This window comes from Equus quagga, chromosome 15, assembly GCF_021613505.1.
Source record: "Equus quagga isolate Etosha38 chromosome 15, UCLA_HA_Equagga_1.0, whole genome shotgun sequence".
In the NCBI taxonomy this organism is placed as follows: Eukaryota; Metazoa; Chordata; class Mammalia; order Perissodactyla; family Equidae; genus Equus; species Equus quagga.
In genome coordinates, this window is record NC_060281.1 from 38,562,687 (window position 1) to 38,590,138 (window position 27,452).

The 27,452-nt window shown below is 38.6% G+C and overlaps 1 non-coding gene across 1 annotated transcript; it reads right to left on the reverse strand.

Moving 5' to 3' along the window:
• Nucleotides 1-9,243: 9,243 nt before the first annotated feature.
• On the reverse strand, nucleotides 9,244-9,316 carry TRNAA-AGC (transfer RNA alanine (anticodon AGC)). The gene has a single exon. It is a non-coding gene; the product is annotated as a tRNA-Ala (tRNA).
• Nucleotides 9,317-27,452: the final 18,136 nt, after the last annotated feature.

The window sequence follows — 27,452 nt, forward strand, 5'->3', positions numbered from 1 at the left end:
ACACTCTGTGACACTTTCCTGTGAGAGCATGTTAGTGAGAGACTTTATATACACACCGTATCAGAGAACAGCAAACAATACAAAGTACTATAGGTATGAGCCATAGGAAATAAGAGGTGAAACCATTTCAGAGTGAAGGAATAAAAAACGGACATTGAGGGGTGCAGAGGAGAAGCGAACATAGGATGGAGTGAACATAGGACACAGGAATTCCTGAGTTAAGAAATATACCTGTTCAATTGGAGTGGTGTGTGTATGTGTGTGTGTGTTTGTGTGTGTAAAATAGACTGGAGGGAAATAGTAATTGAAAAGCTTGGACACATGGAGACTATTGTGGAGGCTTAAGAACCTTTCAAAAAATTCCAGGGAAATGGCTTACATGATCAAAGTAAAATTTTAGGAAAGCGTTTTAATTTTGAATGCCAAGAGCTTGGAAATGAGTAAACTAGAATTGGAGAGAAAGGAAAAGAAGTTATAACAACGCTAAAGGACTGAGGTGCATCCTCTTAGCTCCTGAGATCAGCAGAAGCATGAGTCTTTCTGCATCTCCAGTATCCAGTACACTGCCTGGCACAGGATACGTCTTCCATAAACGTCACAGAATGGATAAAGGAATAGATAAATCAGAAGAAAGAGAAAGATTTAAGAAAGGTTGTGCAGGAAAGATATACAGCATTTGTCAAGAGACTGGGTGTAGAGATTTGAGGGAGAAAAAGGAGTCGAAGGCACTTAGAAGTCTTAAACCTCAGTGGCAGACACAGAAGAGATTTTTTAATCAATCTCTGATGAAGGGAAGAATAAATCCACTCATTTATAAGTATTTGTTATATGATTGAATGAGTGAATGAAGGAATAAACTGGCATGGAGAAAAAGTGAGACTATGAACTTGGTTAAAGGACAAGCTCATATTTTTAATTTAGAAAAAATTCACTTTTGTCTATCTGGTTTTGCTCCTTACAGCCTATGACCTGAGAAAAATGTTTCAGTTCCTCTGAGCTTCAGTTCCATCAGTAAAATGGCAAAAATGCTGTTTAGGTTAGCTGCAAGTCTAAATCAAACAACTTGCTTAAAATAAATAAGTTCTTAGTATAATTTGGAGCACTTGGTGCTCAAAGAGTCTTTGTATATGGAGTATTGTTTGCCGATCAGGAAACCGCTCTCAAGAAGAGATTAGAAAATTTGGTGACGGTATTTTGCCACCTGCTGACTTGATCATTTAGTTTGTAGTGACAGCCTTCTTGAAACACAAAAAGAAAAGTGGAGGAGGGGCTGGCCTGGTGACTTAGTGGTAAAGTTCACATACTCGGCTTCGCTGGCCCCGGGTTCACAGGCCCAGATCCCAGGCAGACCTGTGCACCACTCATCAAGCCATGCTGTAGTAGCATTCCACATACAAAATGGAGGAAGACTGCCACAGATGTTAGCTCAGTGACAATCTTCCTCAAGCAAAAATAGGAAGATTGGTAAATGATGTTAGTTCAGGGTCAATCTTCTTCACAAAAAAGATAAAGAAAGAAAAGTGGAGGAATAGAACATATTCATTGCAAATAAGATATGATTTTCCAGGCAAAATGGCTTTGCCCAAGGGTCCAAGGAGAGTGTTTGTGTCTGGATTGGTTTTTTTCATTCCTTTTTATCATTCTTAGCCTGTATTCCAAAGCCCCAGTCATTGTTATCCTTCTCTCACAGGCTCAGAGACATAGCAAACGGAAAGAGAGAACCTCCCAGGAACCACTATCGTGCTTTCTCCAGGCTGCAGATCCCTCCTTTCATCCAGACTTTAAGGGGAAGCAGCAGCACAGTCTGACCTTCAGAGAGCAAGCTCTGGATCGGTTAACTTTCAGAAATTCATTTCTGGGGATCATTTTTGTAACATGTAAATAAGAAATGAAAGGGCACCTCATCTCCCTTCCACTCCCTAAGGGAAAATCAAGGAGGCAAAGTTGGAATCCTACAACCCATAATCGGATATGTCACCGTTTCGTCAGTGGTCCCACAAAGAATGGAGTGTTTTCTAGGATACTTTATCCTGAACGGTTGCCGCACTGTCTACAGTGTCACCATTCTGGACGCGATTGCTATCTCCTCTTCCTTCCTCCAGCTTCCAAGCTCACAGAATGTTAAAGATTTCTGCTGTGCCTAGTGTAAGCACCCTCACAAGCTCGACTAGTCAAATCCTCCAGCCCTCTGCATCCTGGCACTCTCCTGAAGAAGCAGAAGAGAACGGATCATTTTAGGGCCTCACTGTTGGAGAACGGAAGGAAAGTGGAAATTAAGGATCCATGCAGCAGAAAACGGTTAAAAGAAAATGCATGCAAAAGGAACTGGCTTTGAATTCTTTGTTTTTTTTTTGTTAAAGATTGGCACCTGAGCTAACAACTGTTGCCAATCTTCTTCTTTTTTTTTTTTTCTGCTTTATCTCCCCAAACCCCCTGTACATAGTTGTATATCTTAGTTGCAGGTCTTTATAGTTGTGGGATGTGGGACGCCACCTCAACGTGACCTGACAAGCGGTACCATGTCCGCGCCCAGGATCCAAACCCTGGGTTGCCGCAGCGGAGCGCGCAAACTTAACCACCTGGCCACAGAGCCGGCCCGGAACCAGCTTTGAATCCTGTTCTAGTTTTCCCTCCACGTTCAAATGCTTATTAGCTGTGACTGGGTTATAAGGTAGTCCTAATCATTGTGCTCATTATACCTTTTTTTATCTCCTAATTAGAAAATAGAAAGTTCCTTTTGGGGAAAAAAAAAGTATACATTATAAACAAACTGCCGTTGATCTGTAGAATTCCAAACATTGGATAAGGAACAAAGAAAGGTAAAAATGAATTGGCAGATGGAGACATTAATTATTTAAAAGTGTGATAGGAAGTTTTATCAAGTTATTAATTTGTATTTGATTTCCATATTCCAAATCTTTACCTATCACCTGCATTTCAAGTTAGAAGCCATATTTTACGGCTTAACTCAAGGCACTGGGTGTACAGTGAGGTCAAAACTGTGATTTGAGCCTGAAGAAGGTTATATTCTAGAGGAGAGATAGAAATTCAGAAAGAAACCTTCATATGATGCTTTCTAAAGCACTTAGTGATTATGAGGAAGACAGAGTAAGCTGATGCGGTAGATACTGAGTGTATGGCTTTAGCTATGGAGGTGGTCTCTGTAGCAAAGTGACATTTGATTGGGAGACTGAGTGCCAAGGAATAGACTCCTTACTAACTCTGAGTGAAGATTAGAAGATATATTATTCAGGAGCTGGCAGCTGAAGAAAGGGCCTCTGTAGACGGCTGGAAAACTAGCCCACACAGAGCCCAGTTACCACATACCCACAGCAGAGCCAAAATGGAAGAAATTTCTCATGTCATTTCAAGACCATGCACCACCAGCCTAAACAAATGTTGGGTTTGCTGAAGGACCACCCATTCACAGAGTCTCCAAGAGCATCATCTGTAGGACTCTTTGCGTCTAAAGGAGGTTTAGTTCTAGTTGAATGAGAGGAAAGTGCTTCAATGAAGAGTACAATGCAAGGACTGTTCCACACTCAGCATGGCAGAATCATGACCCTCTTTCTCCTCTGTTCTATGAGGTTTTTGGACCTCATCAGGTTCTGATCACAAATGGGGTTGAACTATATTTACAACACTACCTGCTGGGATGTTTTTCAAAATTTAAGCAGATGTTAGCTGCCCCTGAAAACAGGAGAAATTCTATCTTGGGTTGTGTGTCTGAAAATTAAACACCATCTAGTTGATTCATAATTTTGCAGACATTTCTGGAGGTTTTGATCTGCACTGTGATTACAGGTACTGTGATCATTGGTCCCAGCAGGTGGGTAAGGATTCTCCCTAAGGAAGAACTACACAAAGATATTACTTTTATTCTTCTTTCATGAGCTTTCCTCTAAGAATTTCCCTGGTTTCATATTCTTCTTTTTTTCTGACAATCTGGTTCTTTATGGTCTCCTTTCAGATCCATGCTATTCAGAGGCCTCAGACCCACAAATTGTCTTGTACATATTGTCTCTCAAGGTGCCCCTCTTCAGCCTTTCTTGTATATTCCCAGGCTAAATGACCCCAGTAATCTCACTTACAAGGTAGTGGAGAGGCTTTTTTTTCTCCACGGTGTCGGCCCAGAAAACAGGGGTGAGAGGTCTACCCACCCAGTAGCCAAAAACTGTGAATCTTGAGATGAAAATTCCCAGCACAGTTTAGTAGCAACGACAATTTCTCTTTTACAGCATTTTTCAGGTTTTTCTTCCTTTTCTACAGCCCATCGACACGGAGTATTGGTCAAAGACTGAACCTGAGCTGACTTGTGTGTGAAATAAGAAAAACACCAGAAATGTATAAATTGCCATTTTTTAATGACACCCAACATTTCCTGGAGTTGAGTTCAGGAGAGAAACTCTGAGTATTTCAGGTGCCTCTTGAGAATAAATAAAGGAGAAAAACTGGAGAAAACAGGTGTCTTTTCCATTAGCTCTGAGTGCAAAGAAGGCATCCTAACATTTCACCTAATTCCCATACCCTAAGCCTCTCTTTGCCCTGTGCATTCCAGACATGTGCTCTAACTAATTGTAAGGGTCTAACCCTATACCACAGCGTTACTTCACTGCCATTGGAGAGGATCTAACTGAGGGAAGAGCATCTCAAACATGGCCTCAGCAAAAGCACAGTGAAAAACTACTGCTTCTGTCAGGGAGTGTGGAGAAAGCAAGACCTATTATATGTCACCATGGGAAGTATCTAGCTCTGAAACAATTTCACTATCTTGAATTGCCAGAAGGCAAGTGGAGGTCCCAGCTGGTGTGCACACAGTTTAAATTTGGGGACTCTCCCCAGGTCGTGTATCTCGCCATAAAAATGAGGTTGCAATTGTTACTTGTTTTTGGAAATATGGCCACTAGGAGGAGCAGGAGTGACAGCATCTCTGGGCCTCACATCTTTACCATTATCCCCTCCCAGTGTGGCCCAGGTCATCCAGTAGGGCTTGACTCCTCCTCCAATCTCCCAGAGAAAGATAGTATTGGTAACGAAAGATGCCAGGATCTGCAGAGAAGGAAAAGGTATGGAGAGAGGAGGAAGAATTTTTAAGAGTCCACTGGAAACTGGAAACCAGGACCTTTACTTGGCATTTAATTTTAAAGTAATTAAGGAATGGTAGGGAAGATCAACAATAAAAACACTGAAGCTCTAGGGATCAAAATCCCTTCTCTTTCTATTTATCTGCCAGAATTTTGATATTTTGAGTCAGAAATAATGGGAAAATATTTTTCCATAATAAAAGACATGATAAGTTTCTTTTCTTCCTTCTTTCTTGAGGTCAGTAGAAAACATCTCTGGTGCATATGCCTTTCAACTTGTGGATAGGAAGCCAAGTTGTTTCTACAATGGACATTCTGGTCAGGTTCACTGCTTAACCATTTTGACCTCCTGAGCACTCACCTGTGTGCTGAGGCTCTATGTGCTCAGATTATGCTCTTCTACAGCAGGGCTGCCAGCTTTTCCCAGAGAAGACCATTTTTCAAACTTTTTTAGAGCTCTTTTCTTACCTAGGTATCATGTGAAAACTTAGAGGGAAGACTATTTTTCCCTAGAAGAGAACCCTATTGGATTCTAACCTCAATCTGTAAATCCATTCTTCATGCTTCTAATGAGCATCTATGATACAAGCTCAGGGTAAGTGGCCAGCATTCCACAGGGAAAAGGCAACCAAAGCAGAAAGCTAATGCTTACGAATCAGTTCCTATTATTCTGACTCTGCTCTAGGTGCTGAGAAAATCCCTCAATCCTCATTTTCCTTATAAAGGAACATGTGAAGGATTTATCAGGTGCTGCTGTTCATCCAACTAAGCACACCTGTCTTACGTCCAAAAAGCTCTCAAAACCCCCACTTACCTTCATCAGTAAAAATTACTCTAGTGACAGTGTTAGAAAAGCTTTCTTCTCACTTCTTTAAGTGAGAAGGGAGGAGAGACAAGAAGGTATCTTCAAGGTGACAAACTTCTTGACTCTTCCCCCTGAAAGCTGAACGTGCCACCTCCATACTCCAGATCCCCTTTACTGCCGAATGATTACACCGCAGTAAATATTATCGCCGAGCTTATTGTGGATTTTTCTTATTAGCTTCTTGTCTGTTTCTCCCACTCCTTCCAACTGGGATATAGCTCCAGGAGGGAGAGAATTTTGCATTTGAATCACTCTTGAATTACTGCCCCTAGAACACTCTATTAATAAGATTTGTGCTCAAGAAATACTTGTTGGATGATTAAAAGAATCAATAATTTTACACTTCTTCCACCCCTTTAACTGTGGTTGGACAACCTTCGGAAAACAAAGTTGGAAGAGAAATGTCTTCTGATTTTCCATCTGATGGGTAGGAAGAGCCAACATATAGTATAGTTTGTAGTTTCTGGCTAATAAATTTCTCCTCTACTCCTTTTACTCAAAGTACAGGGAAGTTCAACATAGTACAAAACTTATTTCACCACCCTCATCAAATATTGGATGAGTGTTCAAATGCTTCCCTGGCAGCATTTGCTAATTTTACTTCGTGTTCTTTTTTCGTTGTATTTGACCTGTCTTTCCCTTTTTACTAAGATGACATTAGGGGAGGCCGACTGTGAAAACATGGAAAAAAGTCCCTACCCTCTCTGAGGTTTGAACTCAGGACCTTCAGATTATGAGACTGACACACTGCCAACTGCACTAAGACAACATATTGCATGGATAGCTCATATTTAGAGGGAAATCCGAAATATTATTTTCCAACACTTATGCTTTATCAATTCCCAACTTATAGAACACAATCAATACTACTTGAAAGTCACTCCATATAAGCCACTGCTGGTCTTGAGGAATTTCACACCCAAGTCCATGCCTTTCTGGTAACCACTCAAGAATAGGACAATCTGGGTTGTGGGACTTGGAACAATAGCGTCTGTCTTTTTTGCTCTTGTGTTCTAATGATGTAGTTTTTCCTGCCCTCAGAGATCTCAGTCAATCTTACAGCTTCCACAGTCTCCTTTGTTGGGAAGAAACAGGAAGCGCCCAGATAATACGTTTTAGTTCACTGACTGACTGATTGATCAACTGAATGAATGAATGAGCGAATAAATAACCCTCAAATTTTTCTGTCTTCCTCTATGTCCCTACTTGCATCTACAGGACTGGATACATTTTCCCTACAAAAATTAGAAAGTGAACTTAATAAAAGTCTCTCCGGATCTTTTTAGCCTAATGTGCCATTAATTATACTAGGAAATTTGTAGAAATTATCTCATATAGTCCGATTTAATTTTGGCAACAAAACTACGTATTATAATCTGCACTTTCCAGTATAATGGAGGCTCAGATACATTAAGCAATGATCCTAAGGTCCCAGAACTGCTAAAGAGCAAAGTCTGAATAGAAAAGTAGATTTTCAGATTCCAAAATGCGAGATCTTTCTCTGCTTCAGCTCATGATTTCTCTGCCTCTTCTCCACAGTATCCCACTCATCTATAGACCACATATCTAATTTCCAACATCTGCTGTGTTGGTGTTTTGGGCTTAGACTTCCAATTCTCATTCTCTTCCTTCAAACACCACATCCATGACTTGCCAAATACTGAACAGTGTTCTTGTGCATCTCCTTTGAATCTCTCACTTCCCTTCCCTTCATCCAGTACATATTCATTGGAGAGCTACTCTGTGCCAGGTACTGCAGTAGGCTCAGGTGATTTAGAAGGAATTTGATGGCCCCAGACCTTAAAAGATGGAAGAATAAATATGGACAAGGGACAATCTACAATCGTTTAGATTGTAGTTTCCCTTTCATTTTCCTCTGACTGTTTTCAAGAATTTCTTTTTAATTTGTTTCCAGCAATTGAATTGTGATATATTTGAGCATGGATTTATATAGGTTTATCCCACTTGAGGTTTGCTAAACTCTTTGAATCTGGTTTATGTCTTTTGCCAAATTTGGAAAGTTTTCAGTCATTTAATAATTCAAATGTTTTCATTAAGGGCTTCTTTCTCCTCTTCTTTGGGTCTCGAATGATGTGAATATAAGAACTTTGTTATTTGCCTATTTATCCCTGAAATTTTGTTCATCTTTTAAAATACAATTTTTTCTCTGTCATTTAGATTGGGTCGTTATTATTGTTCTACCTTTACAATACTGACTTTTCTCTGTCATCTCCTTCTGCTATTAAGACATTCCAGTATTGTTGTTTATAATTTAGGTAATACTTTTTTCAGTTCTGAAGTGTCAATTTAGATATATATCTACCAATTATTTGCAAAGACTTTCTAACATTCCATTTATTTCAAAGAGTTCTTGCCCCCAATTCTCAGAACACTGAATAGTCTGTTTTGAAGTATTTGTCAGATGATTACAACATCTGTGTCATCTCAGTATTGGTATCTGTTGATTATCTTCTCTAAGTGAATTAAGATTTTCTTGGTTCCTCATATGCTGAATAATTTTAGATTATAACCCGATCTTTTCTGTATCACGTTATGACTTTCTGTGTCGTTCAAATCTTATGGAGAATATTGCCTTTTTTGTTCTTGCCAGCACTTGACGACCTTGTGTTCAAGTTCCAAGTACCAACCAGCCTTCTACCGTGTTGTGGTTTCATGGTCCATTGCATTTTCAAAGCCTTTAGCATAGTATTTGGAGATCTCTAGAGTGTGTACCACCCAACGGCCAGTGTGGATTTGGGCAATGGGCTAGCACTTACTTCAGTTTTCAAAGACTATGGTATGTTGTTTAGGATCACAGCCACTTCTTCACAACTCACAATGCATCTAGAGTTCACAAACAACATTATGTGTTTGCTTTCCACAGTGTCTTTTCCGATATTTTCTCATTATTTGGGACTCAGTGTTTTAGTCCACTGAAACCGACAAGAAAGCTGGGGCATTATTTTCCCCACTGTGTGCTGCACTTCTCAGGACTGTGCTGCATTTAGTGTCAAGATGCAGGAGAAAGAGGGAGAAAAAGAGCAACCGTGTAATGTTCCTTGGGATCAGAACTCTTGTGAAGAAACAGAAAATAAATTGTAAATTGAGAGTAGATGTACATACTGAACAACAATAAGAGGCAGAACAATCCTGTCACATTTGCCAATAGATTATAAATGGAGAAGTGTTCAAATTCCTACTGCATTCAAAGTATCTAATATTTTGTCATTTATTTCAATAAGTGAGAAGATCTGAGGTTGTCACCTGGAGATCCAAAGTAGAAATAGCAAAAACTGGAGAATGTGGGCATCGATCCCACCACCTCTCACATGCTAAGCGAGCGCTCTACCACCTGAGCTAATTCCCCACACCCTAGCTTATCTAATTTTGTTTTCATTGTCAATTTTTAATGTAGCACTCTCCACTTTGTTATTCACTTTCCTGGCAGCCCAAAACACAGGACATGTCAAGGCCGTTAATGGAAAAACATGACTCTATTAAGGGTGCATCTTCTGAAAAACGATCCAGAGCAAGAGCACTGTGGCTATCTATTCCTCTGCGAGGGAAAGAAGGAGAAAATCACCATGGGAAAACTCTAGTGCCAACACCACTTCCCATTTCAAATTTTCTGGGACAGAGGAAAACAAAGACCAGTTGGGAGAACTCACCCAGAACACCCAGCTAATGTAGTATAGCTATCTGAGGATGATTGTCTGTTTCTTAAAACAAAGCAAAAATAACACAACACAGGGCTGCCCGGTGGCGCAGTAGTTAAGTTTGCACGTTCTGCTTGGGTGGCCTGGGGTTCGCTGGTTTGGATCCTGCGTGCGGACCTACGCACTGCTTGTCAAGCCATGCTGTGGCAGGCATCCCACATATAAAGCAGAGGAAGACGGGCAGGGATGTTAGCTCAGGGCCAGTCTTCTTCAGCAAAAAGAGAAGCATTGGTGGCAGATGTTAGCTCAGGGCTAATCTTCCTCAAAAAAGAAAAAAAAATAACAACACAAGTGGGATAATCATTTGTTCCTTTTAGATGTGGCTTCGTAGAAGGAGGCTGTGAGGTGATTTCTCCCAGATCTTGAAAGGCAAAACAAACATCACCTGTTTCCCCTTGGTTTTGAATCGAGGACCTCCCGTGTCTAGGCGAGCATGATGACCACTCCACTACGGAATCTTGCACTTACACCTACCTCTAGATATATATATTCCATTCTTGCTAAGGCATGTCGTGTAGCAATTACATATCCATGCCCTATGACAGAACAGGAAAAAATACAAAGTACTATAGGCAAGAGCTGTAGGAAATAAGAGGCAAGATTGTATCAGAGTGAAGAAATAAAATGCAAATGTTGAGGAGTGCAGATGAAGAATGAATATATGGGGGAAGGAAAAGACATGGATGTAGAAATTCATGCATTAAGAAATATACTTTTTCAACTGGAGTATGTGTATGTGGGTATGTGTGTGTAAAATAGACATGGAGGGAAATAGTGATTGAAAGCCTAGACATGGAGATATGCTGGGAAGAATATTGCGGAGGCTTAAAAACCTTTGAAAAAAATTCCAGAAAGATGGCTTAAAGAATCAAAGTAAAATGTTAGAAAAGGGTTCTTATTTTGAATGCCAAAGAGGTTGGAAATGGGTAAACTAGAATTGGAGAGAAAGAAAAAGAAGTTATACAGATGTTAAAAGATTGAGGTGTACCCTGTTAGCTTCTAAGATTAGTACTAGCATGAGTCTTTCTGCATCTCCAGTGTCCACTGCCTGGCACAGAATACATCTTCCATAAACATCATAGAATGAATGAAGGGATAGGTAATGAGAAGAAAGAAAGAAAGATGCTAAAGAGGTTGTGTAGAAAAGATCTACAATATTTGTCAAGACACTGGGTGTAAAGATTTGAAGGAGAAGCAGTCAAAGGCACTTAGAAGTCTTGAACCCAAGTAGCAGACACAGAAGAGATTTTGAGTTAATGTCTGATGAAGGGAAGAATAAATTCACTCATTTATAAGTATTTGCTAATGAATGAATGAAAGAAAGAATGAAAGAAACAACTTGTATGGAGAAAAACAAATGCTAAGACTATGCGCTAGGTTAAAGGAAAAGCTCACATTTTTAATTTAGAAAACATCAGCTTTCCAAATCTGGTTTTGCTCCTTACAGTCAGGAGACCTGAGAAAAATGTTTCAACCCCTCTGACCTTCTTTTTCATCTTCAGAAATGGTAAAATGGGAAATAACATATTTAGGCAAGTTGAAAAACTAAATCAGACAACTTGCATAAAATTAATAAACTCTTAGGACAATTTCCAGGACGTGGTGCTGAAAGAGTCCTTGTATGCAGAATACTGTTTGTCTTACAGGAAACTGCTTTGAAGATCTATGAGAGAATTTACTGAAAGTTAGATGCCACCAGCTGATTTGCTCATTTAGTTTGTAGTAACAGGTTTCTTAAAACATGAAACAAAGTCAGAGAAATGGAATATATTCATTGCAAAGAGAAAAGATTGTTCAGGCAAAATAGCTTTGTCCAAGGATTCAAGTAGAATATTTGGGTTTAGATTTTTTTTTCAGAAATTTCCCTTGCTTCTTCCATTGATGGAGAGGAAGAGCAAAAATATAGCACAACTTTTAGTTTCTGGTGTAACGTAAATTTCTTCTCTTCTCATCTTACTCAGAGCACCAAGAAGCCCAACAAAGTATAAAACTGATTTCATCCTCTTCAGCAAATATTGGATGAATCTTCAAATCCTTATGTGGCAGTTTACTTTGTGTTGTTTTGTTAGTGCACCTGACATGTCCCTTGTATTTATCAACATAATATTAGGCCAGGCCGACTGTGGAAACATGAGAGAAGACCTGCCCTCTCTGAGACTTGAACTTACAACCTTCAGCTTATGAGACAGATGCACTGACAACTGCATCAAGAAGGCAGCTCATAAACTTTGTCAAAGTGAAATATAAAATATTATTTTCCAAACACCACTGCTTTATCAGTTCCTAACTTTTAAGAATACAATCAATATTATTTGACCATCACTCCAAATAAGCCGATTCTGCATGGGAAGGATTTTACACCCAAGAGTGCTGAACTCCACTCCTTTCCAGTGTTCACCCAATAAGAAGACCATCTGACCTGCAGGACTGGGGACAATACTGTCTGTCTTTTTTGCTCTTGTGTTACAATGATGTGGTTTTTCCTGGCCTCAGAGATCTCAGCTGATCTTACAGCTTCCATGGCCTCCTTTGTTGAAAAGAAACATGGAAAGTGCCCAGTTAACTTGTATTAGTTCACTGACTGAATGAATGAATAAATGAGCACATAAATAGTCCTCAGATTCGTCTACAGTCCATACTTCTCTGTCTTACTGTATATTTGCTTGCATCTACAGGACTGGAGACATTTTCCCTACAAAACCCACAAACTGAGCTTAACAAAAGTCCTCTAGATTTTGTGGTTTTTTTAGAGTTATATACCATTAACTACCCTAAGAAATTTGTGGAGATTATCTCATATAGTCCAACTGAAATTTGGCAACAGTACTACGTATTATAATCTGCACTTTCCAGTATAAGAGAGGCTCAGGAAAGGTAAGTAATGTTCCTAAATTCTCAGAGCAGCTAAGTGTGAAAGCCAGAATTAAGAAGCGGGCTTTTAGATTCCACACCGGGAGCTCTTTCTCTGCTCCAGCACATGATTTCTCTGCCTGTTCTTCTCCACAGTAGCCCATTCATCCAAATACCAAATATCTGATTCCCAACCTCCTCTCTGTCAGTTTTTGGGCTTAGACGTCCAAGTTAACTTTGACTCATTCTCCTCCTTCAAACACTGCATCCACAACTTGCCAAACACTGGACAATGTTCTTGTGCAACTCTTTTGAATCTATTACTTCTTTTCCATTCATTCAGTACATATTCATTGGAGAGCTGCTCCCTGCCAGGCACAGGTGATTCAGAAGGAATCTGATGGCCCCAGACCTCAAGAGATGGAAGGATAAATATAGACAAGGGACCATCCACTTCTAGTTTTCACCATGTTCAGTCTCCTGGAATTTACAGCTAAAAACCACTTTCTAAAATATCAGTTTCATTCACATTACTTTTCTGCACTCTGAACACTCTTGATTTCTTAGTTTTGATATGATCTTGTTTTTCCCTCAGTCTTTGGCCCTTCTTTCTAGCTACATTGTGATTTTGCTCTAGAAGGTCAATTTGATCCATGGGTGGTGGTGGTGTTAATTCTTCAGTGTATTTCCTAGTTTGTTATCTACTAGATCTATCAATTAAGGAGAGCAGAGTGTGGATATCTGCGATTGCAGTTGTGCATTTTACTATTTTTATTTTCAGGCTTATCAGCTTTGTAAAATGAGTTTTGAAGCGCTAAGTTCCACGTTCCAGGTACCGATCAGCCTTCTACATGTTGTGGTACCAAAATCCATTACATTTTCAAAGTGTTTACAACATTATCTGGAGATCTCTGGGGTGTGTCTAACCCAGTGGCCAATGTGGACTGGGGCAGTGGGCTATCACTTACTTCAGTTTCCCAGTCTATGGTATGTCGTTTAGGATCAGGGCCACTTCGTCAAAATTTACAGTTGCGTCCAGTAGTTCAGAAACAACTTTATGTGTTTACTTTCCATATTTTAATATTTTGTATTTACCAGGAGCTCCCCATTTCATTTCACTGACAAGAAAGCTAGGGCATATTTACAAAGCTCTGCCCTACAATTCAAAAGATTACGCTGTACTTAGGGACAAGCTCCAGGAAAAAAAAAAAGGAAAAGAGCAGTTGGGTATGTCCCTTGAGATCATAGCTCCTTTGAAGAAACAGAAAACAAATGGTAAATTGAGAGTAGATCTCCATACTGAACACCAGTAAGAGCCAGAGCAGCCCTCTCTCATCCTTGTCCATAGGTTACAAATGAGGAATTGTTCAAATTTGTACTTTGTTCAAAGTGTCAAATATTTTGTTGTTCATTTCAATAGGTTGGAAGTTTTGAGATTGACACTTGGAGATCTGAAGTGGAAATAATAAAAGCTGGAGAATGTGGGCATCGATCCCAGCACCTGTCACATGCCAAGCAAATGTTCTGCTACACAAACTAACCCCACAGAACCTGCCTACCTTCTTTCGCTTTCTCCCATGTTTCATGTAACACTCTCCACTTCATTATTCAGTTCGGGGCTCTCCAAAGTACGGAAAATGTCAAGGCCATTAATGGGAAACCAGGACTCCACTAAGGCTGCATCTTCTGAAAGATGACCCGGGTTAAGAGAACGGTGGCTTCCTATTCCTCTATGAGAGAAAAGAGGAGAAAGTCTTCATGGGAAATCTCTAGTACTAGCACAATTTGCCATTTCAAATTTTTGGAATAGAAGAGAACATGTCCCAGTTAGAAGGACTCACCTAGAAAGGCCCAGCTAATACAGCACGGTTATCTCAGGATGATAATCTGTTTCTTAAAAAACAACAACAACAACAAAAGCTACAACAAAAGCGAGCTTATCACTAGTTCCTTTCATGGAGGACTCCTAGAAGGAGGCACTGGGTTGATTTCTCCTGAATTCTGGAGGGCAAACAAAGAACCAAGTGTTTCCATTAAATTTTGAACTGAGAACTTCTCACGTATTCGGTGAGCATGATGAGCACCACACTATAGAAGTTCAAGGATTGGACCACCCCTAGAGATATGTGTTTCATTCTTATGAAGTTGTGTCATGTAGCAATTAAATATCCACCCTATGAAAGAACAGCAAAAAACACAAAATATTACAGGCAAAAGCCATAGGAAATAAAAGACGAGATCATATCAGAGTGAAAGAACGGAAAATGGATATGAGGAGTGCAGATGAGGACTGAAATAGGATAGTAGGAACAGCCTGGATACAGGAATTCCTGTGTTAATAAATATACCTGTTCAGCTGGAAAAGTAACAAATATGTGGACACTAAACAATATGCTACTCAACTATCGGATAAATGAAGAAACCAAAGAAGAAATAAGAAAAAACCTGGAGACAAATGAAAATGAAAACACAACACACCAAAACTTATGGAATGCACTAAAAGTGGTAGCAAGGGGGAAGTTTACAGGGCTATTTCAAGAAACCAGAAAAATCTCAACTAAACAATCTAACATTATACCCAAAAGAACTAGAAGAAGAAGAACCAACAAAGCCCATAGTCAGTGGAAGGAAGGAAATACTAAAATATCAGAGCAGAAATAAATGAAATAGAAGCCAAAAAAATAAAAAAGGAACAACAATAGAAAAGATCAATGAAACTAAGAGCTGGTTTTTTGAAATGATAAACAAAGTTGGCAAAACCTTAGCTCACTAACCTTTAGACTCACTAAGAAAAAAGAGAGAAGCCTCAAATAAATAAGATCAGAAATTAAAGAAGAGAAATTACAATGGATACTAAAGAAATGCAAAGGATTATAAGAGAATAGTAGGAAAAGCTATACGCCAACAAATTTGATAACCTAGACAAATGGAAAATTCTTAGACTCATTACAATCTCCCAAAATTGAATGAAGAAGAAATAGAGAACCCGAGTAGACCAATCACAAGTAAAGTGATTGAAACAGTAACCAAAAACCTCTCAAAAAACAAAAGTCCAGGACCAGATGGCTTCTCTGGTAAATTCTACCAAACATTCAAAGAAGATTTCATACCTATCCTTCTCAAATTGTTCCAAAAAATTGAAAAGGGCAGGACATTTCGCAACTCATTTTATGAGGCCAACATTACCCTGGTATCAAAACCAGACAAGGACAATGCAAAAAAGGAAAATTACAGGCCAATATTGCTGATGAATGTAGATGCCAAAATCCTCAACAAAATATTAGCGAATTAAATACAACAATACATTAAAAGGATCAGACACCATGATGAAGTGGAATTTATTCCAGGGATGCAGGGATGGTTCAACATCCACAAATTAATCAATATGATACGCCACATTAACAAAATGAAGAATAAAAATCACATGATCGTCTCAATAGACACAGAGAAAGCATTTAACGAGATTTAAAATCCATTTATGTTTAAAACTCTCGATTAAATGGGTATAGAAAGAAGGTATCTCAACATAATAAAGGCCATATGTGACAAACCCACAGCCAACATCATACTCAATGGTGAAAAAGTGAAACCTATTCCTCTAAGAACAGAAAAAAGACAAGGATGCCCACTCTCACCACTGTTGTTCACCACAGTATTGGAAGTCCTAGTCACAGGAATTAGGCAAGAAAAAGACATAAAAAGGACCCAAGTTGGAAAGGAAGAGGTAAAACTGTCACTGTTTGTGACTGACATGATTCTATACATAGAAACACTAAAGAAGGCAATAAAAAACTTTTAGAAATAATTGACGAATACAGTAAGGTTGCAGGGTACAGAATCAACATGCAAAAATCAGTTGCATTTCTATACACTAACAACGAAGTAGTAGAAAGAGAAATCAAGACTACAATTCCACTTACAATTACAACAAAAAGAATAAAATCCTAGGAACAAATTTAACCAAGGAGGTGAAAACCTATACAACACTGAAAATTATAAAACATTATTGAAAGAAATTGAAGAAGACACAAAGAAATGGAAAGATATTCCATGCTCATGGACTGGAAAAATTAACATAGCTAAAATGTCCATTTACCTAAAGCAATCTACAGGTTCAATGCAATCCCAATCAGAATCCCAATGACATTTTTCACAGAAAAGAGCAGAGAATCCTAAAACTTACATGGAGCAACAAAAGACTCCCATTAGCCAAAGCAATCCTGAGGAAAAAGAACATGAAAAGATGTTCAACATCACTGATTATTAGTAAAATATAAATCAAAACTACAATGAGATATTGCTTCATATCTGTCAAAGTGGCTATTAGTAAAAAGTCAAGAAAAAACAAGTTTTGGAGAGCATGTAGAAAAAAAGGAACCCTCGTACACTGCTTGTGGGAATATAAATGGGTGCAGCCACTATGGAAAACAGTATGGAGATATCCCAGAAACTTAAAAATAGAAATACCATTGTCCAGCTATTCCATTTCTGTGTATTTATCCAAAGAACATGAAAACACTAATTCAAAAAGATATATGCACCCCTGTGTTTACTGAAGCATTATTCATAGCAGCTAAGACTTGGAAGCAAACTAAGTGCCCATCAACAAATGAATGAATAAATAGGAAGTGGTACATGTATGTGTGTATACACATATATATATATACATATATATATATATATATATATATATATATACACAATGGAATACTACTCAGCCATAATAAAAAGATGAAATCGTGCCGTTTGCAACAACATGGATTGACCTTGAGGGTCTTACGCTAAGTGAAAAGTCAGAGAAATGCAATCACCACTCATATATGGAAGATAAAACAAACAAGCACAATGGTATGGAGAACAGACTGGTGGTGACCAGAGGGGAATGAGGTGGGGGGAAGGCAAATTGGGTAAAGGGGTACATGTGTACAGTGACAGATCACAACTAGACTTTTGGTGGTAAACACAATGCAGTCTATACAGAAGTTGAAATATAACAATGTACAGCTGAAATTTATACAATGTTATAAATCAATGTGACCTCAATAAAATCAATTACAAAAAACAGTGAAAATAAATCAGGCAATTGCTTTCTCTATGTTACGCCAGGACTTTTGGATAGTACTTCTGTACATTAAATGGATATTTAATCATATTCTAAATTTTGACTTGGCATCTACTTTGCGTAGGAAGAATGCAAGGAGGTACAGTGTGCTCAATGGTGAACAAGAAGTCTTGATGCATGTAGTGCTGGGTAGTATTATTACTTTGAAGATTGAAAGTATGAGCGATAATTTCTTTTATTTTTCTGGCACTGAATTTCGCTCCAAGCATGGTCAAGGAATACCAAAAAGAAAATATGAATATTTATACATTAACGAGTTTCTAAGACATATCAATCAATAAGAATTTAAAAATTATAAACTAGAAAGTAATCAAATTGCAATACAGTGAAGAAACATTAGTTATTGATAACTAATCCTTTCATAAAATCTGCCAGTAGTATGTAGCTATAGAAATGTGTGTATCCTTTACCTAGCCGGTACCCCACTTTCTCAAAATAATTATTTTTCTGTTTTTGTCCTCTAATACAATAAAGGCTTTTCAAGAGTAGGGACTTAATATACGGGTCAAATGGTAAAAAAATGAGTTGAATCCATATGCTCTTCTGCTGATTTCCAGCTAAACCCACTGTTAAACCTACTCAGATGACAGCTCATTACCACCTCCTTTGATGAGATGCGGATAAAACAATGACTAGACATTTCTTTAAACAGAAGGAACTATTATACATATACAATTATGATCATAGAAAGGAAATATCAAGAACATATTTAGTTGTCATTTTATTGTAAATAAATGCTTTTACAACCTTTAAGAAGATCTTTACATTTTAACCTCTGGTTTACAGTCTAAGGAAGATGGAGCCAAAAGAAGTTAGGTGAGTGGCCAAGGACATGCAGGTATTCAGTGTGTCAAACTTAGGCCTTTGTAGCCAGAAATTTCGGTGAATTTTACCATTGGAGATTTAAAAAATCATAAATAGTATTGTGTTGCTTGATTTAAAACATTGGATGAATGTTGTCTTACTTTTAGCAATTTGCCTTGTTGCTTAATTTTTTTTCTGAAATTATTAACATATTCATCATACTTTTTATTTTTGAATCCTAAATACTTCAGTGTTTATTTCCTAAAAATGAAATATTCCCTTACATAACAACAGTGCAATTATTAAAGTCAGGAAATTACTATTAATAATATAACACTAGTTTTCACTCAATAGAATACATCTGGAGCTCAACAATTGTCCCAAGGTTATCATTTGGAGCAAAAGATATTCCAAGATTATGTGATACATCAACATTTGGTTGCCACATCTTTTCAGTCTGTTTTGTCCTATAAAAGTTCATGAGTCTTTCTATGTATTTTGTTACATTGATTTTTTTTCCTGAGAAACATTCACCCTGAGCTAACATCTGTGCTGATCTTCCTCTATTTTGTGTGTGGGTTGCTGCCACAGCATGGACACTGATGAGTGGTATAAGTCAGCATCCAGGAGCCAAACCCAGGCCACTGAAATGGAGCATGTTGAACTTAACCACTAGGCAATAGGGCTGGCCTCATTACATTGAAATTATAAAGAAGCATAGGCAGGTTAATTTTTAGAATGTGCTTCAATATTAATTTGTTTTTATTTTTCCTTGTGATTAGATTCAATTTAAACTCTACTGGCAGGAATACCATAGAAGTGATGCTTAGTTCTCAGTACATGATATCAGGGCTTCCATCCTGTTGCTTTGTCCCATTCCTGGAGTTGTTAACTGTTTCACTTGATATTTGATGGGTCTCTCCAATGTAATGTTACTGCATTTTTGTGTTTAATAATGACATCTGTTATGAATAAATCTTTGAGGGAGACATATTGAGACTACGTAAATAACCTGCTTCACTTAAATTTTCACTCACAAGTTTTATCGCCTATTGATGATTCCGGGCTGAAGAAATTATTGTTATGGTGGTTTTCTAATGGCGATTTCTAGTTTATTGCTCCTTCTATATGTATTAGTTGGATTTTCATTCAAAGTTAGGGCTTTTCCTTCTCTCTTATTCATTCATTTATTTCAATTGTGGACCGATGGATTCTTAATTTATTCAATAGCTTATAATCTTTAAAGTCATTATTAAATTTGATTTTCAGATTTTCTTAGATTTGACAAGAGGGAGTCCCTTCCAGCTGGCTCTCTATTTGACACATCCTCATCATTCTTGGAGTGCTTCCCTACTTTTGACACAAAATCATGCTCTAGTCTCATCTTGCACTTTCCCTGAATTAGCCCTGGAATCAACCTGTTCTCTAAAAAGCCTTAGTTCCTTTTAGCAGAGAATGGTATTTAGAACTAAAATCTTGGCATTAAGTGAATTTTGAGTGAAAAATATCATTTCCCTGATTTTAACATCAGAGACAACTTCGTACCAACTGGACTAAAAAGTATTTTGGCAGTTTAATGGTAGGAGATCACTGCTAGCTTCCTTCATGATGCTCATCTAACTGCTCAGCTGCCTGTGTTTATAAAGGAATCTCAGGTTTCAAACTTGGGAATGGGTAGCTACTTACAGTATTACACGGAATTTGAGAAGAGTCACTGGACCTAGGTAGAAATAAAAATTTGTAATCATAAAGAGAAAAGATGACAGGAAGAATGAAGAGGAGGTTTATACAGAGCATCACAAGTGATAGTCAATCATAATGAACCAGAGATAGGGCTGTAGGTAGAGAATCCTGAGAGGTGCAACTTGAGTTTAATGCTGAGCTCTGTCCTCTCCCAGTCACTGCAGGGGATGTACAGGGGCACAGCATGCTGTCCCTGACGAGAAATCCACACACACCAGGGGGTGAGAGGAGAGAAGAAAGAGTTTTAACACAAACCACCTCATCATAACTCTTAAAACAAAGTTATTAGATAAATTGTTAGTATATGTCTCACTTTTGTTTGTTTGGTGAGGAAGATTTGCTCTGAGCTAACAGCTGTTGCCAATCTTCCTCTTTTTCTCTTAAGGAAGATGAGGCCTGAGTTAACATCTGTGCCAATCTTCCTCTATTTTGTATGTGGGTCACTGTCATAGCATGGCTGAAGAATATTGTAGGTCCATGCCTGGGATCCAAACCCACAAACCCAGGCTGCCCAAGTGGAGCGTGCTGGACGTAACCACTACAACATGGGGCCAGCCATGCCTCAGTTTTTAGCAGTGTTTTTGCTTGTCTCAAACTTGCAGCAAGGAAATAAGCAGTGGAGAAAGTGGTTCAAATAACAGCATTTGTTTGATATGCTTTATACAAAGAAAAGGAAGATATAGATTGAAGACATTTGACTTGTTAATTACTTAAAAGACTGGTTAATGTCACAGATGTACAATATACTCACAGGTTTATCCACTGTACAGTGAAACCCATCCAAGTCATGATGAACTAGACCTGCTCAGGAGGTGAGTGAGAAATTCTGAGTCATATAGCTCCATCCTCAAGAAATGCAAATGTGGGTCATCTGTGCCACCCATTCTGCTCTGTCTTAAGACTGGGAAAGAAGGGTTTTTTCCTACCTTAAGTATACATAACAATCATTTCTTTGTTCTTGACCTACCACCACTTCCTGAATGTTCACAAATAATCACTGATATAGCTCTTATTTTCATTACCATTTTACAAAACATAAGAGAAAATATAGCAATACAGTGGCCAAATGGCTCATCAAATGTCACCCGTCCACTGTGACTTAGCCAAGAATCAGTGGAGTCCACATTAAACCCCAGAGCTACCACCAATGGCAGTTCCTCCCAATAGAAGAGGAGGATGAGGGACACACATCTAGAGATGCAGGGAGAAAGATGAAGGCAGAGGCTAGAAGAGATGGGAGTCATGCTGACAAGAGACAGACTGAGAGACCGACCCAGAAGGACACATGTGAAACAATAGGCATAGGGAACTATAATTGACAGTTAGGAGCTTATGCACTGGTGTTAGATTTTCTGGGTTCAATTCTTGATTCAGCTATTATTTATGTGTGTTGAGGAAAGATAATTAGAAACAAAATCTCCTGCTAACCCACAAGACCTCTCTATAAAAGTAAGAGAGAAAGAAAAAATTTTCTTACTGAAAAAGCATTAAACCATAAGGCGATGTGCATCACAGTCAATCCACTAAAGAAACTGCAAGAACACAAAAAATCTCACCTTTTACATAGCCAAGCAAATACAATCCACTACATACATGCTCTCAAGATAAATGATAACTAGTCCTCAAATAAGAGGACTTGACAGCACCACTTGTCACACATATTTCAACCCAAATTCACTTGATGATTTTGGTGACTCTCTAGGTAAATTAGTTGGTTTTATCCAACGAAAAAATAAATTTCTCATATCTTGATGACAGGATATAGTTTTCAACGTGGTGTAAGGTCTCCACAGAAGTTGGGCTCCTACTCTCCCAGAGAAAGTAGGAGATAAGAGCACTATCTTCTTCAAGGATTACATTTCAGAAGACAGCTGACAGACATTTGAGAAAAACATTGCTGGGTTGTAAAACTGGCAAGAACCTTATTTAGCTCTCTAAAAGATGTGCATATATCTGAAAGGGGTAGAGAAAAAAGTTCCAATTACGAATTTTAGAAAAAGTGCTCTAAGAAAAGGGAGGGAGGGAAATCACTCTTTTTGCACCAGGAAAAATTAATTTTTTTCTTTTTCCTTTAGAAGTGTCATTAGGCAACTTATGCAATCTATCTGCACCTGGATTTCCTCATTTAAAATCAGGGATGAAAATAGTACTTTATCTCAAAGGGCTATTTTGTTTTCTGAAGAAGATTTGCCCTGAGCTAACATCAGTGCCAATCTTCCTGTTTTGTATGTGGGTTCGCCACCACAGCATGGCCGCCTACGATTGGTGTAGGTCTGGGCCCAGGACTGAACTGGGCTGCTAGAGTGGAGTGCACCAAACTTAACCACTAGGCCACTGGGGTTGGCCTCAAAGGGCTATTTTTTATTTATGACACAAGTATTTTTTAGCAGGTTTCAGGTACATCTGCAGGTAATGTTAAAGAAAAAGATATTCAATGGCACTTGTTCAAGATGGTAAGGCAGACGTTATTCAGAACCATTGTGAAAGGTACAGGGCCCACTGTAATGGGATTTTAAGGTTGGGGGTAGAGATAAGAAAGTGGGAATTTATAGCCAAGTAGCAGTGGGTCCGGGGGAGGTCAGTGGATTTTAAATTATTATGAGGAAACCTCAGGGGTAAGGAGATGTGGCTTAACTGACCTGACAAGACTCTTACTGAAGACAGGCCAGGGTGAGTGGACATCTCCTGGGGGATGGTGGAGGATGAGGAACCTCAGCAGACATCGAGTGACCAGATATTAAGGGTGGGGGCTTCTGGTTAAACTGATATAGCAGGGTTCTTGCTAAAAAGTAAATTTTACAAGGAAGTGCACAGATGGACCTAGGAGAAGGTTCAGGAGCCTGATTAAAGTTAGGTCAATCAAAGAATCTTTGTCAGTGATTAGGATACAGTTCCCCAGAAAATGAGGGGAAGACCTGTGACCAGAAGCCTGCCTCCCAGACCAGCTCAGTGCTGCTCTCACTTGGTGAAAAGTAATTCTACTTTCACCTCTAATTTCAGCCCAAACCCTCCATTTATTTATATCCTTTTGCATTGGGAACTGGAAAAGCCACTCTTGGGGGTAGAAAATTGCTATAGATGATCAAAGTTAGTTTTAATGAAGTTAGTAAAAAAAAAAGGGGGGGTCCTTCTAGTTTTTGAGTCCATTTGTTTTTGAATAGATAAAGAATAAAACAACCACTTAGAGAAAAGATCTCTAACCCCCTGGAGGTAACAGAAGATGCTACTCAAATATGACTGTAGGAGTTCAGGACAAGGCGCCTCAAAATACGCTGCTTTGAAATATTCATTATTTTAAGGTGTAGGCACTTTGAAAACAGCCAATGCAAGGAGAGGCTTTCTCTGAACTCCCCTAATCTACCTGGAGACAGATCCTACAACAGGAACTCAATTGTCATAAATCTTCTCCCTGGCAGTTGCATCAACCAGGAAGGATTGACTCTTATCACAGGAGAGGAGGCTAGAAATAGACATTACACCAGACAAAATTTGTCAAACAGTATAAGACCTCTCAACTAATCTTTCCTAAAAATCGTTTACTCTCCCCTAGGAGGCCTATATCCTTCATTCCCTTTCCCTATTAAAATAGTGTTTAGCCCGAATTCTAAGCGACCTCGGGAGTTACTCATTTTTCTCTGGGTTTCTCCCATGTATACACGAGGTATACATGATAATAAACTTCTGGTTGTTTTTCTGTTCTTAATGAGTCTTTTAGTACAGGGACCTCAGCTTAGAACACAGAAAGGTAGAAGGAAAATCATTTTCCTCCCCTAAACCCCAATGTGCAGCGGAAGAGCAAAGTGACTTTTGTCCTCTCCGAATCCACAGTTGGAATGTGCTCAGAAAACAGAATCTCCAGTTCTAGTCATTATTTATTATATCCTTATGCACAAAGAAGGCCTTGAGAAAGATAAGTGACTTATTATGTGTCTCAGAAGCTGGCTTTAATTCTAATTCACAGCTTTGGAACTTTAGGAAGGTGAAAAGAGGACTGGAAAAATGGGAAATGCTGGATACAGAAGCTTGACTGGCTGTTCATTTTCTCACTGCACATCTTTCCTATTAACATAATTAAACCTGAATTAAAACTGAGATAATTTCTGAGCCAAACAATTGTTGTAATTGTGGAGGGAGAAAAATGTTGTACTTCAGGGACTGAGATTCTGCAGAGAATTTCTTTCTCCCTGCCAAGGTGATAACTTGGAAAATTGGAGTCTTGGCTATAGTTTATGTCAGCCAAGAGCTCTACAAATCCAGAAGGTACAAATATGGTCTAGGGGACCTCACCCGCAAGAAGGACTAACAAATACTTTGACTGCACAGCAAGTACCAGAGTGGTACACCTGACCAATTCTTTTATTGCTTCTCTCTTTGGCTAAGAGAGGGAGTTCGTGAGAGGGGTCTGCGAGCCTGACCACCTGGACTCTTCTGATCTTTCAAAGGTAAGGCCCTGCAGCCAGAAAGAGGATAGAGACTAGTTTCAGCATATGTGACTCCAGGAATGCTTGAGTATTTTGTCCCTGAGTTCAAGATCTGGTACCACAAGAGAACTCTGGGGTGGGTTCTCACGTAAGGTTGCTATTTTCTTTTACCCAGCAATCACTACGATAGCATTTTTTTCAAGTTTCTAAGAACAACTCTGTTTTCTTCAAACTCCATTTTTACCTGCATTGTGAATCTGTCAGCATTATTAGTTTTTATAAAATTGGTATACCTCATTTTGGTGCATTTCTGTCTTTTGCATATGAGCCAACTTTGTCTTTCCCATTATGTTGCAAATTCCCCAAGAGCATGTGTTTAATTTAAAGGTTTTCTTCCTGCATCTATCCTTAAAGTCTCCTGTCTTAATACACTGTTATACCACATGTGTAAGTTAACTTCATTCACTATATGCCAGCTTGATGGGGACACCAAATAACAATAATTATGATTAAAATTATAGGTGCTTCTTGGAAAATTCCTACTTTTTTAATTGATGGGTTGTGAGGCACTATAACTTTAGGCAATCCACTTTAATTTTACCATATTCTTATGTAGTAGAAAGAACTAATCTCATCTTTTAGTTGAGACAACAAACTGAGATGGATGCACTTACTTGCCTAAGCTAGTAAGTGTTAGATCCAGATTGGGCATTACACATCATTCTGAATGTAAAGAATGCCTTTTTAAATAATTTACTTTAACATGTCCAAAAGATAATCTGGGAGGGTCTCCATCCCTCCCTCCTCTGACAATGTTCAGCTGGAAAGAAAGAGAAGTGATTTATTAGATGACACAGAAACTGGCACCAATTCTGACCAGAGCTTTGAAATTTGGGGAAGGGAAAGAGAAGGCTGGAAAAATAGGAAACCCTAGATGGGGATAAAAAAAAACAAACAAATGGGAATATATTTGATAAGGGCATTTTGATAAGGGCATATCAGGGCATTGAGGTGTATTGAGTGCAGTCATTTTTAACAGACTCCAGGGCTTTGAGTAAATATTTAATCAATTCTTATTCAAGAATACTGGTTAATAGTGATGTTTTTTCTGTTAGGCTGGCAGTTTATTTCACTAAGTGCTAGGCATTTAGGGTCATGTAATACTTTCTGTAACACTTTGGTGCAGTTGTTTGTCTCCTCATTTGTGGGGAAGGAAATGGAGGCTGAAGCCAATAGCCAATTTTCCCCGAGCCATGAGGCTACCTGGTAGCAAACCTGGATACAAGACTAGGTTCATGCAGTTCATGTTGCCAGAGAACTTCAAGACAAGATAAACTTAAGACAAGCCCCTAATGACTGGCAAGATATGGAGGGAGGATGAAGGCTTGTAGAAAATGTTTTCTAAGTATATAAGACATATGCATGTCCTGGAAGTTAAATCAAACATTCTGGTTTCTCTGGCTTTGAAAAAATTATCAGTAGTTTGATATAAATTTCTATTTGAGAAATGAGATTCAAGAGGTTGGTGGTGAAAGAGTAAATTCTTATCCAGCCTGAAAGAGTGAAAATCAGCTTGGACTGATAAAGGTCAAGTCGGTCCTATTGTTAACTAGGTTGGGAGAATAGCCACAGGTAAAGCCTGCAGCTAAATTACCGGAAAACATCTCCAAAGCAGCTGTAAATGCCTTAGTGACTCCCTGATTGAGTGATTACTCTTTTCTTACCAGTGATACCCCACCCACTTTGCTATATTCAGTGATTATTGGGGATCCCTAATTCATAAACTACCTTTGTCTCATGACAGCACCCAAGTCCTAGTCAATCAGCTTTTCCTATTCCTCTTGCAAAACATCAACACATCCTGAACTGATCCAGGCTTCCCTTATAGTCTCCGCAGATTCCTCAGTGGGACTCAGACCTCTCATAAACACCCTTGTAGGGCAGCATTCCAAGGTTCCCCTAGACACTTGCCCAGGCTGCATCCAGTCAGTAAATCTGATTTGATTCAACCCACAAGCTTGTTTCTCGAGATCTTTGGCTGACTGGGCTTTAAAAGTTGGGACCATGCCATTTAATTTGCTGCTGGAAACCAGGAAACTTGCTGAAAATTTATAAGCAGTGAACTCACAGAAAAATTTTGTGATTTTCAAAGACAACTCTGGAAATATTAAGGTGTATGTATTATAGATATAGATATTGGAATCGGGAGACAAACCAGGAAATTGTTATACTAATCAAAATGAGATATACAATGGATATTAAACATAAGAAAGGGCACTTTGAAAGATGAAACAAGGTTAAATTTGTGAGATATAAAAGAAGTTGAAGCAATGGGATTTTTGAAGTTTCTGTTGTGGGGTGTGGGGAGGAGGCAGGGATAAGGATGAGCCCCCAGTTTTTGGAATTGGCTGATGGGAATATCATAAAATGAATTCAGAAACACAGGGTTAAATTCAGGTTGAGGTAATTTGTAGTTCAATTCAGCACTTGCTGAGATTGAACATATGTGGGATATGTAAAGATTTGAACAACTAGGCTGGTTTTGCTGGTATGGAACTTAGTAAAAAGTCTGTGTTGCAATTTTAAATTGTTGAATACTCATCTTCAAGATGGTATTTCAAGCCATATAGAATCACCCACAAGAACTGCCCACAGGGAAAGGAATAGAGTTCTTTGGACAAAAATCTGCTACATTACATATATCATGACCTTTGAGTCAGTGTTCCTGACACACCAGAAAAACCCTGTGAAATGAATTATTCTTTGCAGATACATATCATCACTACTATTGCTTTCTTCAAGAGGTGTTGACTGGATCCAAAGATTCTTCTGCCCATGAAGTAAGAA